At 40.5% G+C, this 19,391-nt stretch overlaps 1 pseudogene; it reads left to right on the top strand.

Annotated features, from left to right (window-relative positions):
* LOC107611613 lies at positions 5,407 to 8,532 on the top strand (annotated as a pseudogene).

Raw genomic sequence — 19,391 nt, forward strand, 5'->3', positions numbered from 1 at the left:
CAAGGATGGATTATGGAGGTTTAAGAGCCGAATTATTGTGCCAGACGTTGGAAACTTACGGCAGGATATCTTGAAGGAGGCACACAAAAGTGGGTTCTCTATCCATCCGGGAAGCACTAAGATGTATCAAAATTTGAAAACGATGTTCTGGTAGTCAGGGATGAAGAATGATATGGCGTTGCACGTTTTCAAGTGCTTAACTTATCAGAAAGTCAAGATTGAGCATTAGAAACCATCAGGAACCCTTCAACCCTTAGAGATTTCGCAATGGAACTGAGAGAGCATTGCAATGGACTTCGTGTTGGGTTTATCAAGGACTCGAGCTGGTTTTGACATCATTTGGGTGATTGTGGATCGACTGACAAAGTCGGCTCACTTTCTCCCCATTCGAATGAATTGTATATTGGAGGAGCTAGCACGTTTATACATTAAGGAAATTGTGAGGTTGCATGGCGTGCCTTCCACCATTATATCTGACAGAGATCCTCATTTCACCTCAAGGTTCTAGGGAGCCTTTCAGTGAGCATTTGGGACACAGTTGATTTTAAGCACTGCATATCACCCTCAAACAGATGGTCAGTCAAAGAGAACAATCCAAACCTTGGAGGATATGCTGAGAGCTTGTGTTTTGGACTAGCTGACGAGCTGGGATCAATATATGCCACTATGGAGTTTGCATATAACAATAGCTACCATGCGAGCATCGGGATGGCTCCGTATGAGGCTCTGTATGGAAGGAAGTGCCAATCTCAGCTATGCTGGTATGAAGCTGGAGAGAAAATCTTGTTAGGGTCTGAGATGATAGTTGAGACCACTAAACAGATAAAGAAAATACAAAGCTGAATGCTTGTCACTCAGAGCCGTTAGAAGAGCTATGTCGATCAAAGGTGGAAGCCATCAGAATTTGAAGAAGGAGAGCATGTGTTTCTGAAGGCTACTCTAACAACCGGAGTGAGAAGAGCAATCAAGACCAAGAAGTTAAATCCCCGTTACATCGGACCATTTGAAATTTTGAAGAGGATTGGGCCGGTGGCTTATAGGATCGCTTTACCGCCTCACCTTTCGAACCTGCACGATGTGTTTCACGTGTCACAGCTTCATAAATATACTCCTGATGCAAGTCACGTCCTGGAGCCGGAATCGGTTCAAGTACGAAAAGATTTGACACTTCTAGTAATCCCGGTTAGGATTGATGACACCAGCATTAAACGTTTGCATGGGAAAGAAGTATCATTGGTGAAAGTAGCTTGGAGTTGGGCTGGTATTGAAGACCATACTTAGGAGCTCTAATCGGATATGCGGAAAGTCTACCCACACCTCTTTTCAGGTAACTAAATCTGAATTTTGAGGGCAAAATTCTTAATTAGGTGGGTAGGATGTAAATCCCGTGAAATTAGCGAATAATTAACCAATAAATTAAATTTTAATAAAGGAAATTAAAAGTATAAATTTTATAGTAAATTAAGATAGAGCTAATTAAAATAATAATTTTGACACTAATTTCTTTCACCACCACCAACAACAGTCTCTTTCATAGTCAACAACAAAAACAACATTCAAATTTTTTGAAAAAAAGGAGAAGAAAAAAAATAAAACTAAAGCATAGGCATAGATGGAGGGGAGAGAGAGAAAGATAAAGAGAGAGGAGGAGGAGGAGGTGGTGATAGATTGGGATTGTGGGACTGAGGTTGGTGGAGAAGAGGCAGAGGTCCATGTCCCCTTCTAGCCTCGTCATCACTCTCGTGAAGTCCACACCAAGAGCGCTCCTCTATTGAATCTCTTCTCAAATCTGTACGCAGTCTTGGGATAGGTGCCATCGGAGGTAGTAGCATTAAGGGTAACATACGAAGGCCATCTTGTATGGAGGGCTCTTCATCGCCAGTGTGGAAGAAAGAGTAGGTGCGAGTACGACGGTGGAGGGCAAAGGCAGCTCTGCGACTCATACAACTTGTTCTTTCAATTAGAAGATAGTTTGTAAACCCCGTGAAATTAGCGAATAATTAACCAATAAATTAAAATTTAATAAAGAAAATTAGAAGTATAATAGTCTTGGGATAGGTGCCATCGGAGGTAGTAGCATTAAGGGTAACATACGAAGGCCATCTTGTATGGAGGGCTCTTCATCGCCAGTGTGGAAGAAAGAGTAGGTGCGAGTACGACGGTGGAGGGCAAAGGCAGCTCTGCGACTCATACAACTTGTTCTTTCAATTAGAAGATAGTTTGTAAACCCCGTGAAATTAGCGAATAATTAACCAATAAATTAAAATTTAATAAAGAAAATTAGAAGTATAAATTTTATAGTAAATTAAGATAGAGCTAATTAAAATAAGAATTTTGACATTAATTTCAAAGAATTTAGCCCAAGATTGGGCCAAATGGGCTGAACCGGTCGAACCGGGCCCAAAATAGGCCCAAGGCCCAACCCAATCAGCCCATATACTTAATGAAGAATTAACTCTTCTTCCTCCATTCAGCAAGTCATGCTGAAGCTCAACACAAGAGGGGGGACGAACATAACAAATTCATAAACCCTTGATTTTCATTCAAATTCACATAGTTTCTCGCTCCGAGCTCCGATCGCCACACCGTTTGCGGCTACGCATCCGAGGCATCAAGCTCTACATAGCCCAGTACGTAGATTGGTATGGAACTTCTATTTTCATTCTCATCCTCTCTTTTCCCCAAATTTTTGAGAATTATATAGAGTGGTGTTGAGATTTTGGTTCTTTGATATTATAGGATCCGATTAGCTTGAGGAAAATATTCAGTCTTGCTTATATGGTGCTTGGGTAAGGTGAGAATTCTAGAATCCTAGCCAATTCCTTAATTGAGTATGTTAGGTATTGAATTTTGGGTATGTATGTGTGATATATGTGAATTAGGTTTGTGTATATGTAAATTGGAGCTTGAGTGTCTACATTGGAGGCTTGGTGGAGTTTGGGTGTCATTGCTTTGGAGATTTTGGACCTTTGGGGCTGTGTTTGGTGCCTTGGTGGTGTCTCGGGTTATACGTGGAAATCGGCCAATGTATGGTTTAGGTTTCTCGTATCTAATATATAATGTCTTGTGAAAACTTAGGCTAGATGACCATAGGATAAGTTGGAACACATGAGCATGTTGAGTGCTTAGTGCTTTTGATGATATTGTTGTTATTGATTGAGTTTTTGCTGGATGATTATTGTTTATGATGGTGTTAGGTTGTTAGGTGAGGAGTTGATGATGGTGATATGAATAGATAGGAATAAATGGTAGTATATTGATAATTTTGTTGATATTATTGGGAAATTTATGCATATGGTTGTACATGGTAACATATGATAGATGTGGTGTTGTAATTGGTGTTGGGGTGATGAATATATGTATAGAAGGTTGGGTTTGAGTCTAGTTTTTAATGAAATTTAAGGTTTGAGGTTTTGTGCAAAATTGATTTTTAGCCGAATTTCGGCGAGCCATAACTTGGCTTCTGGACCCTCAAATTGTTTCAAACTTATTTCATATGAAAATTGGGTCCGTGAAGTTTATTCCGTTCGAAGAACGGATGAAAGATGTTTTAAATTGAGAAAGTTATGCACGTCGGAAGTTCGATGTGTAAAACTGAAATTCTGTAGACTTAGCCATTTCTGGTAAAACTGTAGTGTATGCGTACGCATACCCGTCATTTGCGGAGAGTCATTTTTGTCCAGCGTACATGTGTACACGGACAAGGCTATGCGTACGTGAAATGGGCTAAACTGCACGCCCACGCGTACGCATGGCCCACGCATATGCGTGGCTCCTATTTCAGCAAATACGGATTTTGTGTTTTAAAGATTAATTCTAAACCTCTAAACCTCTATTTACATTCATTTAGCCCTAGATCTTCATAGTATGCCTAGTAATGAGATGAAGTTAGAAAAATGATGGCAACTTAGGGGAAGTAAGGTTAAAAGGTGATGAATTATGTATGAAAAGTGTAAAGAAGCGAAGTATATATGCTGCCATGACTATGATGAATGATTGTACAATAAAATGAACATTTATATGACTTATGCATTCAATTTATCTGAGATACGAGTTTTCTTGGGTAAAGTATCGTGGCTTGCCACCACATGTTCCAGGTTGAGACTTGATACTCTGTTGACCCTAGGTGGTAAGGGTGACCGGGCACGTATAAATTCCCGGGAAGGATACCTCAAAGAGAAAAATTTTATATGAGAACAAGCTATGCATAGACTCTTGGGGATGCATGACGAGGGACAGTCCAGGGTTTAGCAGCCGGACTTGTCAGGTTGGCTTGATAACCGACATATGAGACTCATCAGCCATAGGACAGGCATGCATCATGTGCATATTGTTTGAATTGCTTTCTTGTGCATTAATTGGGAATGTCTAATTGATTATAATATGCTAATTGTTATACCTGCTATCTGTATTACTTGTTTTCTACTTGTGTTTGCCACTGTCTACTTGTCTGTTTGTGCAAATTCATCGGAGATGGAAGAACGGAAGAAAGGTGGAGAGATTTAGTGTTCTAGTTAAGTTTTAGTTAGGTTCAGGAATCCTTAGAAGACCACCCATTTATGGTTTTTGTTTTAGCCCTTTAAGCTTTATAATTTGAGTGTCGGCATTCTAGGATTGCCTCTGCCATTCCTAAGACCTTATATCTTATGTACGTGGCACCTTTATCATGCTGAGAACCCCCCGGTTTTCATTCCATATGAATATTTTGTGTTTTCAGATGTAGGTCGAGAGGCACCTTGCTAGGCGTCTGTAGTTCTGCAGTGAAGTGGTTATTTTGGGACTTTATTTTGATGTATATTTTATATATGGTCATATGTATATAACTCTCCGAACAACTTATTTTATTTTGTACCTCTTAAAGGTTTATGGAGAACTAGGATTTTATATATGTATTTTGGACCTTGGGTTATGTATATATGTATGTAAATATTCTCCGACCAGCCTTAGCTTCACAGGCTGAGTTAGGAGCTTGTTATTTTGTATTCTTGGCCCTCTGTTCTTACTTTCTATATATACATGTTTGTGAACTTTAGCTTTCTTCGTACACAAGTAATCCTTAATATTGAGTGTTGCGCTTTTAATTTTATGATTTTGTTTTCCCTATTCTTTAAGGCTCCTAGTATACCACCTTCTTTCGACTATTATACGTATATATGTTTTATATTAGAGATCATCATACCACACCACCTTTGTTTTACAACTTAAGCGTAAAGCTCTGTGTGGTAAGGTGTTACATGGTTCATTTACTTCTGACTTCTGGGCAGCGTTCGTGACTCCAGATCTTCAACTGTAAGCATTATTGTTAAAGAAGAATAAATAGGAGATGACGATGAGGACAAAAATGCTGGAAAAGAGAGAGAAGACATAAGGGATAATGATGGAGCTTTTTTCTTAGGATAATAGTGAATGGGAAGAAACTCTGCCTATGCTACACTTGCGGTACATAGCCGATCCCAAGCCCAGATAAAGGAGAAAAGTTGTGTTAGGCTTTCGACAACCAACATAAAAACTTGGTCGAATATTCATGACATAGATCAAAGACGTTATTGTGCTAAAGCTAGGTCATTTTCCGGAAGCAACGTGCTGTTTAGCTCGCGTATAGTGTCAAATGACCAAGAACCATCACATTAGTGTCCTGGTGTAGTGTTAAATGAGCAAGAGTTTCCACATTATCGTGAACAGATGAGGATAAATAAGCTAGTTCACAAAGAAAAAGGTAAAGCTAAAGGTCGGAGCGACAGAAGGTTGAGATTTAGGACATTGAACATAGGCACTCTAACAGAAAATTCATGGAGGTGGTGGATACCATGACAAGGAGGAAGATTAACATCATGTGCCTACAAGAAACAAAATGGATCGGCACGAAGGCTAGGGAGTTGAAACTTTGGTATACAGAAAATGTGAAGAATAGGAATGGAGTAGGTATTATCGTGGATAAGCAATGGAAGAAGGACGTAGTGGATGTCAAGAGGGTGAATGATCGGATCATCTCTATCAAACTTGCGGTGGAAGGAGGTATTTTTCATGTGATCAGTGCCTATGCACCACAAGTGGGTTCAAACGAGTAATACAAAATAAGGTTTTGGGAGGATGTAGAAAGTTTAGTCCAAGATATACCTTCGGGAGATAAGATTTTCTTTGGAGGAGATTTAAATGGCCATGTTGAAAGAGAAGTGACTGAGTATGGAAGTATTCACGGAGGCCACGATTTTGGAGTGGTCAATACTGAAAGTAAAACTATTTTGGACTTTTCTTCAACCTTTGACCTTCTTATTGCAAATACATATTTTAGAAAGAGAGATGAACATCTTATAACCTATAAAAGTGGCATGACAAGCACTCAAATCGACTTCTTGTTAGGAAAGTCGACCGAAAATTTTGCATTAGTGGTAAAATTATTCTGGAAGAGAGTTTAACAACACAACATAGGATGCTCGTCATGGATTTTTGCGTTGAGCAAAAGTTGAGGAAAAGACAACATACAAAGAACGCAAGGACGAGGTTGTGGTAGATGAAAGGTGAAAAACAAAGAAGCTTTCTAAGACAGGTAGGAAAATAGGCAAAGTGGAAAAGAGATGGAAGCGCGGGGGAGATGTGAAGGAAGATGTAGAAGTTATTAAAAGAATAGAAAAAGAAAGTTTTGGTGAATCTAGAGGGATAGGACTAAGAGACAAGGAGTCTTGGTGGTGGAATGCAAGTGTACAAGAAAAGATAAAGGCAAAAAGAGAGTGCTTTAAAGAGTGGTCTTTGTGCCCTAATGCAAATAATTAAGAAAAATATAAGGCGGCTAAGAAAGAGACAAAAGTGGCTGTAAGTGAAGTAAGAACAAGAGCATATGAGAGTCTCTACCAGTCTTTAGGCACGAAAGAAGGAGAAAAATGTATATATAGAATCACAAAGAGCCATGAAGGAAAAACGAGAGACTTGGATCAGGTTAAGTGCATAAAAGATAAAGACGGAGAGGTTTTGGCTCAAGATGAGAAGATCAATGAAAAGTGGAAAAGCTACTTCTACGATTTATTTAATGAAGGACGGAAGAAGATCAAAATTTCGACTACTATCGAAGGATTCGAGATTTCGAGGTAAAAGAGGCTCTAAAGCGGATGAAAAATGGCATGGCAATAGGACCCAATAATATTCCGATTGATGTTTGGAAGGGCCTTGTAGAGAAAGGCGTTAGTTAGTTAACTAGGCTTTTTAATAAGATTTTAACGTCAAAGAAGATGCCAGATGAGTGAAGAAAGAGCACTTTAGTACCTATCTACAAGGAAAAGGGGGATATATACAGAGTTACGAAAACTATAGAGGGATCAAGCTCATGAGCCATACCATGAAGTTATGGAAAAGGATAATAGAACATAGGCTGAGACAAGAGACACAAGTAACAGAGAACCAATTTGGTTTTATGCCAGACAGATCCATATTGAAGCTATATACATGTTAAGAAGGATGATGGAGATGTATCGTAATAATAAAAAGGATCTACATATGGTATTTATTGATTTGGAAAAATCGTACAATAAGGTGCCAAGGAAGGTCTTATGGAAGGTTTTGGAAAGAAAGAGAGTAAGGATCGCATATATTTGTGCAATTAAAGACATGTATGATGGGACTACAACTAGTGTGAAAACTCAAGGTGGTGTGATAGAGAAATTTCCTATTGGTATAGGATTACACCAGGGATCATCCTTAAGTCTATACATTTTCACATTAGTCTTAGAAGTACTTACAGAGCATGTCCAAGAGCCTGTGCCATGGTACATACTTTTTGCCAATGATATCATCCTTATGGGAGAGTAAAGACAAGACCTAAATAAGAAGTTGGATTTATAGAGAGAAACTCTAGAAGTGTATGGTCTGCGTATAAGCCATAGCAATACGGAATATATGGAATGTAAGTTCAGTTGTCGAAGGAAAAATCCTAATGCAAAGGTGAAGATTAGAGAAAATATTTTAAGAAAAGTTAAAAGTTTTAAGTATCTTAGGTGCATCATACAGGATAATGGAGAGATTGAACAGAATGTAAATCATAGGATCCAAGCAGGTTGGTCAAAATGGCAGAGTGCGTCTAGTTTTATAAGTGACAAAAAAGTGCATTTAAAACTTAAAGGTAAATTCTATCGCACTGCTATCAGACTGGCTATGCTTTATAGTATAGAGTGTTGGGTGGCCAAAGAGGAGCACGAACATAAATTAAGTGTGACAGAGATGAAGATGTTGAGATGGATGAGTGGTCATATGCGATTGGATATAATAAGGAACGAAGATATAAGAGAGAGAGTTGGAATAGCACCTATTGTGAAAAGGATGGTAGAATCGTCTCTCAAATGGTTTGGACATGTAAAAAGAAGACCGACAGAGTACCCAATCAGGAGGGTAGATGAGATAGAAGATGGACAAGGGGCGAAAGCCAGAGGAAGACCTAGGAAGACCATCCATGAAGTGGTCAAACAAGATCTACATATAAACGATCTCTTTATAGACATGATACATGATAGAGCTCAATAGCGTTGTTTGATCCATGTAGCTAACCGCTTCCACCTAATAGGACAAGACTTTGTTGTTATTTGTTTGTCGTTGTTGTAATAGTGAATGAGAAGAAGAAAATGGACATTTTTATCCAAAAAATAAGGAAGAATGATCTTAAAATAAAATTCGACATTAGAAATTATTTTAAATACGAAAAAATTTTAAAGATGATTTTAATTTTTAATCAAAATAATAAAAACTAAATCGTACTTCACTCTTATATTTATGGAGATTTTTGCGGTAGGAATTTAGAATGATATTCATTCATATATAACATATCTAAATATCTAATTATCCAAGTATATAATAAAAGATCGGTAACACCCTACCATACAGAGTCTTATGCTTAAGTCATAATTCAGAGATGGCAAGGTATTACGACCTCTAAAACCAAAATTTAGTACATTTAGTAGTATGAATAATTGATTATAACTAGGAGCCTTTATAGAAAAAGGGATAAACAAAAACCGTAACTCGAAAGCGCAACACTCCGATCGATAATGTAACGAACAGGGATAAGCTAACGCGAGATCATATATATAAAGAGTGTCAAAAACAGGAATATCAAGACTCAAAATCTGGCTGCGAAGATAACCGGTCCGAGCTTAGCAATATATACATATAATAAAATAAGGAAAACCCCAAGGAAAACCCAAAGGGACACAAATACAGAAACCCATTCTCCAAAACCTCCTATAAGAGGAGTCATCAAAGTTTGTATTATTTAATGGAGATAAAAGTATCTAAACAAGATATATAACCCAAAACAGAGTCCCGAGAACAAAGATCTTCGCTAATCCAGAAGTCTCCAGCATGCCTCAACGAGAAGCCTCGCGTCCTGCATCTGAAAACCACAAAATCCGCATGGGTGAGAACCAGAGGTCCCCAGCACGGTAACAGCTTCCACATATATAATACATAATAATAGAGGAAAGCCGAAGGCAATCCTAGAACTTCCTCCAGATAATATCAAAGCTTATAAACAAACTAAATCGTAAGTGGCAACTGACTAAAGATTCTTCAGTCTAACTAATACTTCCCTTTCTAATTCTTTCAGACCTCCCAACCACCACCAGGAGTATAATATAGCAAACTCAGTTATATCAGACAAGAAATTTACAAATAGGAACAGATAAGGCATTTAGACAATTAGCAAGTAATATGCAGTCAAATAGGCAATCTTAAACAATTCATGTAGTATACTTATGATGCATGCCTGTCCCTAGTGGCTGATGATATCATCTGTCGGTTATAGAGCCAACCCGACAAGTCCTGGTAGCTAACCATTGGACTGTCCCTCTGTCGCGCATCCCCAACTCGAGTTATACTCATCATAAACTTGATCATAATCATGATCCATATCTATCACCCTCACTGGTGAATATTTACGGGGGCGAGCTCATCCGGACCTTTCATAGTGCCCGGCCACACTTACGACATAGGGTCAAAAGAGCTTCGAGTCTCAACCTGGAGCACGTGGTGGCTAGCCACTGCTTCCTCCCAGGGAACCCTCATCTCCGATGGTGGAAGTGCAAACATTCACAATTCATTCAACAGCATATATGCATTTATACTTAGCCATAATCATGGCTCTGCCGTAACACGGCAATAATCTAGCCATCCGGCTTACGATTAAATCCATAACCAGCCAATTCATGAACAATTATGGCCCTTCGGCCCATGGCGCAACAAGCACTTCCACCGCCATTCTCCGCATCTCACATAATCATCTTTGATCCTCATTGATCATTCATTTTTCCCTTGCTTCACTCGCAAGTTACCACATTCACTAGCCCTTTTCCTCATGCTAGGCATATCATAATGATTTAAGATATAAGTGGTGAGATCGGAGACTTAGAAGTATGAAATTTGGCTTTTAAAACTCAAAAATCAACTTTGGGATGAAAACAGGGCCACGCGTACGCGCACTCCACGCGCACGCGCGGATGGCCAAAAACTCATCGACGCACAAGCGTTATACGCGCGAACGCGCGGGTCGAAAAATATCCAAACGGCGCGCAAGCGTCAGCCACGCGTACGCGTGGGTGCTCTTGCGCCCAGGCACAAAACTGGCACAATACTGGCACAACTCTCTGGAAAATAGCTGGGCATATGGCGCAGCGTATCGACGCGCCCGCGCACACCACGCGCACGCGTGGATGGTGCTTCCTGGAAGAATGGCGCACACGCGCCAAGTGCGCCTACGCGCGGAGGGTTATTCTGCTAAAAATTTTCTAAGTTAAAAGCTGCAGAATTCACAGATTCAACCCCAATCTTCCGACGGTCATAACTCTCTCATTTTAAATCATTTTTCACCCGTTCTTCGAACGGCATGGACATCCCGGATCCAATTTCATTTCTAAATAGATTTGGCACAAATCAGAGATCCGTAGTCCAGGTTATGTCCCGTCAAAGTATGCCCAAAAACCACATTTTCATACAAAACCACAAAGTGCCATTTTCAAAACAAGCCACTTTCAACTCTTTTCAAAATCAATCAAAACATGCCAATTTCAACCATTTTCTTTTAAATCATTCAAAATGTACCAAAATCAACAACAAGCTATCCTCAACTCACACATTGACACTTTACCAAAATTTCCAAAACCACATCCAACCGTTTTAACACTTCTCAATCAAATGGCTAAAGGACAAACACAATATCATGTCATACATCCTTCCTCATCCCAATTTCCAATAATTCCATTTCTAATCAACCATCATTATACATAATCATCATCATACTCACCATCAACATGGTACCACCCATCAATTCAACCTCAATCATCCATCAAGCGTATATCACAACATGCATTTCTCATATATCACACAATCAAGGCATCAATATTCATAATCACATATATGATCACATCATATATCTCAACCAATCAACAACATCATCAATTCAATGCCTAACTTAGGGCCTCTAGCCTAAGTATTTCCTACCACATTACATATTAGATACGGGAAATCGAAACCATACCTTAGCCGATTTTCCACGCTCAACCGGAAAAAATTCTCGTCTCAGTTTCCTCTATCATATTAAGCCATAAAAATAACATTTTTGGCTTTCTAGAATAAATTTTCATTTATGGGTTAATTAGTCGTTAATTAACCGGGTCTTACATTCTACCCACCTAATTGGGAATTTTGCCCACAAAATTCAAATTCAAATTCAATTACCTGAGAATAAGTGCGGATAATCCGTTCGCATCTCCGACTCAAGTTCCCAAGTGTGATCCTCAACACCACCTCGACTCCAAGCCACTTTGACCAATGAAACTTCTTTTCCACGCAACCGTTTGATACTAGTATCATCAATTCTGACTGGAGCCACTGGAAGCGTCAAATCTTCCCTTAACTGAACCGATTCAGGTTCTAACACATGGCTAGCATCAGGAGTGTACTTCCGAAGCTGCAACATGTGAAACACATCGTGCAGGTTCGAAAGATGAGGTGGTAGAGCCACCCGATACGCCACCGGCCCAATCCTCTCCAGGATCTGAAATGGACCAATGTATCGAGGATTCAACTTCTTTGCTTTAATCGCCCTACCTACTCCTGTGGTTGGAGTAACCTTCAGGAAAACATGATCTCCTTCCTCAAATTCCAAGGGCTTCTGCCTTTGATCAGCGTAACTTTTCTGGCGACTCTGCGCCGTAAGCATCCTATCTCGGATTTTCTTAACTTGTTCAGTGGTCTCAGCTATCATTTCCGGCCCCAACAAGTCCTTATCTCCAGCTTCATACCAACATAGCAGAGATTGACATTTCCTCCCATACAATGCCTCATACGGAGCCATTCCGATGCTCGCATGGTAACTATTATTGTATGCAAACTCCACTAACGGCATATACTGATCCCAACTCGCCGGTTGGTCCAAAACACAAGCTCTCAACATATCCTCTAGGGTTTGGATCGTCCTCTCGAATTGACCATCTGTTTGAGGATGGTACGCTGTACTCAAGCTTAATCGGGTTCCAAAAGCTTTCTGAAATGCACCCCAGAACCTCGAAGTGAAACGAGGATCTCTATCAGAGATTATAGTAGCAGGTACACCATGGAGTCTCACAATCTCCTTTATGTATAACCGTGCTAGCTCCTCAAGGGTGTAAGTCATCCGAATGGGAAAAAAGTGAGCTGACTTCGTCAGTCGGTCCATCATATTAAGCTCTTTCTGATCAAAGAGGTATTTCAAGCTCTTGTGATTGGAGAAGACTTGGAACTTAACCCCATAGAGATAATGCCTCCATACCTTCAAGGCAAACACAACCGCAGCGAGTTCCAAATCGTGCGTAGGGTAACTAACTTCGTGAGGTCTCAACTGTCGTGAGGCATACGCCACCACATTATGATGCTGCATCAGCACGCATCCTAGACCCTTTAGTGAGGCATTACAGTACACCTCAAATGGTTCGTTCGGCTCAGGTAACACCAACACAGGTGCAGTGGTCAACTTTTTCTTCAATGCCTGAAAGCTCTCCTCGCACTCAGGAGTCCAAACAAACGGGGTATCTTTGCGGGTTAACTTTGTCAACGGCAAGGCTAATTGCGAAAAGCCCTTGATGAACCTTCGGTAATAGCCAGCTAGACCCAGAAAACTCCTTATCTCAGTTACTGTGGTTGGTTGCTTCCAATTCATCACAGCTTCTACCTTGGTTGGATCTACGGCTATTCCCTTCTTACTCACCACGTGACCCAAAAACTTCACCTCACTCTTCCAAAACTCACACTTAGACAGTTTCGCATAGAGTTTCTTCTCCTTTAGAATTTGCAACACGGTTCTCAAGTGTTCCGCATGCTCTTCTTCAGTCTTGGAGTAAATTAGTATGTCATCAATGAAGACAACAACGAATTTATCCAGAAACGGACGGAACACTCTATTCATGTAATCCATAAACACTGCAGGAGCGTTCGTCAACCCAAAAGACATTACAGTATACTCGTAATGACCATAACGAGTCCTGAAAGAGGTCTTAGGGATATCCTCACCCCTCACCCTTATCTGGTGATAACCGGATCGCAAATCGATCTTAGAGAAAACCCCAGCTCCTTGTAACTGATCCATGAGATCATCAATCCTCGGCAACGGGTACTTATTCTTTATGGTGACCTTGTTCAGCTGCCTGTAATCCACACAGAGTCGCATACTTCCATCTTTCTTCTTTACTAGTAACACTGGAGCACCCCATAGGGAAATACTTGGTCGGATAAAGTTCTTACCCAACAATTCCTCTAACTGAGACTTTAGCTCGGCCATCTCTAACGGTGACATCCTATAAGGAGCACTTGAGATTGGTCCCGTCCCAGGCACCAATTCAATAGCAAACTCGACCTCTCGGTTAGGTGGAAATTCCTCAATATCATCGGGAAACACTTCCGGAAACTCACACACTACCGGAATCTGATCCAACCTTTGATCATCACCCGAAACACCAGCAGTTAACAACAGGATACCCTGACATTTGAATCCAGAACAGTTCACCATCATCGAATTCAAGTAATAATTATTCACCACGACCGGCCCTTCTGTATCTTCCGGCATAAAGTACACCGACTTTGTAGAACAATCAAGCAGGACATGGTTCTCGGATAACCACTCCAATCCCAGGATAAGGTCAAGACCGATCATCGATAAGCAGATTAAATTATGGACAAAATCACGCTGCTTGAACCTAAACGAAACTTTCGGGCATCCTAGCCTAGTTACCATGGCTTCATGGGTAGCATTATACACTTTTAAGTCATAACCTAAGGTTACGATCTTCAATCCTAACTCATGGGCTTTCTCAAATGCAATGAATGAATGCGATGCTCCCGAATCAAATAAAGCATTTAAAATTTGACCAGCCATTTCACAGTTACCTCAAATGAGTGTCTCGGATCCCTCTGCACCCACAGCTGAGGTGGTGAACACCCGACCAGTCTGTTGTGCTTTCCCAGCACCTTGCTTTTGCTTCTCCAGACAACTTGTGGCTTTATGCCCCGCCTTTCCACAATTGTAGCACAAACCCCATCCGGCCTTGCATGGTGCTCCCGGATGGTGACTTCCACACCTAGTACAAGCTTGATCATTCTGAGGCTGTTTTCCAAACCTTTTCCCTTGGGAGTAGTTGTTGTTGGGCCTCCTAAAAGAACCTCCCCTCTTGAAGGGCAGACCTCTAGGTGCAAAGCTCTTCCCTCGGTTCTATGGAAATGATCCTTTGTGACTTCCTTTCTCAGTGGCTGCCCTCTTCGCACACTCTTCAGCAACCCTACACTTGTTCACCAACTCGGAGAAAGTCCTAATCTTCATTGGCCCCACTGAACTAAAAATATCGCTCCGGAGTCCTCCCTCGTACTTAACACATTTTCATTCCTCATATTCCACCGGAGTCCCTTGACACATATGAGAGAATCTGAACAGCTCCTCAAACTTGTCAGTATACTCAGATACGGACATAGTACCCTGCTTCAGCTGCAACAATTCAAGCTCCTTGGTTGTCCTGGAAGAAGTCAGAAAGTACTTCTTATAGAACTCCTCTTGGAAGACATCCCAGGTGATATAATCATCACCCTGCTGCAGGAGGCGTCGGATACCCTGCCACCAATGCGACGCTTCACCAGTGAGCAAATAGGTAGCGAACTCTACACGCTGCCCTTCAGGTACCACCTGCGCTTGCAGTGCTCGTTCCATAGCCTGAAACCATGTATCGACCTCAGTCGGACTAGTAGTTCCCTTGAACTTCGGGGGATTAACCTTCAAAAAGTTCGCCAGTGTCATCGGGCCCTGAACTCCACCTCCGTCATTACCATGGTTGTTCATCTGTTGACCAAGAGCCTCAGCAGTGGCTTGCATAGCAGCAACCATGTTCTCCAACGCAGTCATAAAATTCACTGGGTCATTAGGGTTAATCCCTGGCGCACGAGCATTTGTATGACCTCTTCCACAGCCTCTACCGCGTCCACGAGGCGCCATCTGGTTCCTATACACACCAAACAATCGATATTAAGTTGATCAGTCTCAATATCGAAAGTCTAGTGCTTCAAAGTCCCAAATGCATGCTCATGTACGTTTATGCCAATTATATCAAGCAGATATACTAACAGCACATGACACATATACAGAGAATGCACAGAAGCATAGTCAGTCCATTCCTCAGGCTCTACAGGAACGAACTGCTCTGATACCATAATGTAACACCCTACCATACAGAGTCTTATGCTTAAGTCATAATTCAGAGATGGCAAGGTATTACGACCTCTAAAACCAAAATTTAGTACGTTTAGTAGTATGAATAATTGATTATAACTAGGAGCCTTTATAGAAAAAGGGATAAACAAAAACCGTAACTCGAAAGCGCAACACTCCGATCGATAACGTAACGAACAGGGATAAGCTAACGCGAGATCATATATATAAAGAGTGTCAAAAACAGGAATATCAAGACTCAAAATCCGGCTGCGAAGATAACCGGTCCAAGCTTAGCAATATATACATATAATAAAATAAGGAAAACCCCAAGGAAAACCCAAAGGGACACAAATACAGAAACCCATTCTCCAAAACCTCCTATAAGAGGAGTCATCACAGTTTGTATTATGTAATGGAGATAAAAGTATCTAAACAAGATATATAACCCAAAACAGAGTCCCGAGAACAAAGATCTTCGCTAATCTAGAAGTCTCCAGCATGCCTCAACGAGAAGCCTCGCGTCCTGCATCTGAAAACCACAAAATCCGCATGGATGAGAACCAGAGGTCCCTAGCACGGTAACAACTTCCACATATATAATACATAATAATAGAGGAAAGCCGAAGGCAATCCTAGAACTTCCTCCAGATAATATCAAAGCTTATAAACAAACTAAACCGTAAGTGGCAACTGACTAAAGATTCTTCAGTCTAACTAATACTTCCCTTTCCAATTCTTTCAGACCTCCCAACCACCAGCAGGAGTATAATATAGCAAACACAGTTATATCAGACAAGAAATTTACAAATAGGAACAGATAAGGTATTTAGACAATTAGCAAGTAATATGCAGTCAAATAGGCAATCTCAAATAATTCATGTAGTATGCTTATGATGCATGCCTGTCCCTAGTGGCTGATGATATCATCTGTCGATTATAGAGCCAACTCGACAAGTCCTGGTAGCTAACCATTGGACTGTTCCTCTATCGCGCATCCCCAACTCGAGTTATACTCATCATAAACTTGATCATAATCATGATCCATATCCATCACCCTCACTGGTGAATATTTACGGGGGCGAGCTCATCCGGGCCTTTCACAGTACCCGGCCACACTTACGACATAGGGTCAAAAGAGCTTCGAGTCTCAACCTGGAGCACGTGGTGGCTAGCCACTGCTTCCTCCCAGGGAAACCCTCATCTCCGATGGTGGAAGTGCAAACATTCACAATTCATTCAACAGCATATATGCATTTATACTTAGCCATAATCATGGCTCCGCCGTAACACGGCAATAATCTAGCCATCCGGCTTACGGTTAAATCCATAACCAGCCAATTCATTAACAATTACGGCCCTTCGGCCCATGGCGCAACAAGCACTTCCACCGCCATTCTCCGCATCTCACATAATCATCTTTGATCCTCACTGATCATTCATTTTTCCCTTGCTTCACTCGCAAGTTACCACATTCACTAGCCCTTTTCTTCATGCTAGGCATATCATAATGATTTAAGATATAAGTGGTGAGATCGGAGACTTAGAAGTATGAAATTTGGCTTTTAAAACTCAAAAATCAACTTTGGGATGAAAACAGGGCCACGCGTACGCGCACTCCACACGCACGCGCGGATGGCCAAAAACTTATCAACGCGCAAGCGTCATACGCGCGAACGCGCGGGTTGAAAAATATCCAAACGGCGCGCAAGCGTCAGCCACGCGTATGCGTGGGTGCTCTTGCGCCCAGGCACAAAACTGGCACAATTCTGGCACAACTCTCTGGAAAATAGCTGGGCATATGGCGCAGCGCATCGACGCGCCCGCGCACACCACGCGCACGCGTGGATGGTGCTTCCTGGAAGAATGGCGCGCACGCGCCAAGTGCGCCTATGCGCGGAGGGTTATTTTGCTAAAAATTTTCTAAGTTAAAAGCTGCAAAATTCACAGATTCAACCTCCAATCTTCCGACGGTCATAACTCTCTCATTTTAAATCATTTTTCACCCGTTCTTCGAACGGCATGGACATCCCGGATCCAATTTCATTTCTAAATAGATTTGGCACAAATCAGAGATCCGTAATTCAGGTTATGTCCCATCAAAGTATGCCCAAAAACCATGTTTTCATACAAAACCACAAAGTGCCATTTTCAAAACAAGCCACTTTCAACTCTTTTCAAAATCAATCAAAACATGCCAATTTCAACCCTTTTCTTTGAAATCATTCAAAATGTACCAAAATCAACAACAAGCCATCCTCAACTCACACATTGACACTTTACCAAAATTTCCAAAACCACATCCAACCATTTTAACACTTCTCAATCAAATGGCTAAAGGACAAATACAATATCATGTCATACATCCTTCCTCATCCCAATTTCCAATAATTCCATTTCTAATCAACCATCATTATACATAATCATCATCATCCCTCTTCCAAGCTTTCCAAAAATCACAAATCAAGCTCCAATATTCACATATACACAACCTAAGCCACAATCATCATATCCATACACAACATCTCAATATCCAAACATCATAGAACAATAATTTACACTAGGGTTGAGAATCTTACCACACCCAAGGTCCAAGGAGACAAGATTAACCTTCTCCTTCAAGAGAGTTGGGTCCTATAACATCAAAGAGCCCAAAATCTCAACATTTTTGCTCATGAAACTCGAAATCAAGGCTGAAAATTCGAAGAGCAAAACGTGGCTTACCTCAAGATTGATTGTATGGGTTTTGTAGAGCTCTCCGCGGTGAACACGTGGCCACAAACGGTGCGGCAATCGGAGCTCTAGATCAAAAGTTATGGTGGTTTGAAGATCAAGTGAGAGATAAAACTTGAGAGAGTGTTCTTCCCTCCATGGCCTCCATTTCAGCGTGTTTAGTGTCTCAAATGAGGAGAGAGAGTGCTGAAAACTAGGGTTTTGGTTTAGTTTAGTTGGGCTAAGGGCCCACTTTGGGTCCGGTTGTCCCGGTTTGGTCCGTTCGGTCTAATCTTGGTCCGTTTTCTATAAAATTGGTACCGAAATTCTCGTCTCAATCTCCTCTATCATATTAAGCCATAAAAATAACATTTTTGGCTTTCTAGAATAAATTCTCATTTATGGATTAATTAGCCGTTAATTAACCGGGTCTTACAAGAGCAGTCCATCTTTTCTTCTTTAATAGCACAACTATGAGAGCATAAAGTTTTGCCAAGTGCCCAAGCGACATACTTTTTAGGAGGTCATGATATTTTTCGTATAGAAATAGACAATGAGTTTTTCTCCAACATAAAAAAAGTGGTGCCTTGTGTGATTGTGTCTCCCTCACAAAAAATAAAATAAAAAATAAAATTAAACTAAAAATATTTTGTGTTCTGTCAAAAACAAATAAAAAGAGGTGATTTAACAGTTTTTTTATATAGATTAAACATATGTATATAATGCTATTATTAAAAGTTAGGGTGTTTTTTTTATATAGAGCTTTTTTTTTTTAAATTGATATTAATTAAATCAGACTGTCCTATTTATTTGAGGAGGGAAAACAAACTACAAATTGAAGGATTCAATTTCAATTTTAAAATTTTTTATTTTCAAAGAGAAAAATGGAGGGTTCAATTTTAATGTTAAAATTTTTTAATTTTAAAAATATAAATTGGATTTTTCGATTTTTTTTTTTACAAAAAAAAATAATGTAAAT

The sequence above is a fragment of the Arachis ipaensis genome, chromosome B08, assembly GCF_000816755.2.
Source record: "Arachis ipaensis cultivar K30076 chromosome B08, Araip1.1, whole genome shotgun sequence".
In the NCBI taxonomy this organism is placed as follows: domain Eukaryota; kingdom Viridiplantae; phylum Streptophyta; class Magnoliopsida; order Fabales; family Fabaceae; genus Arachis; species Arachis ipaensis.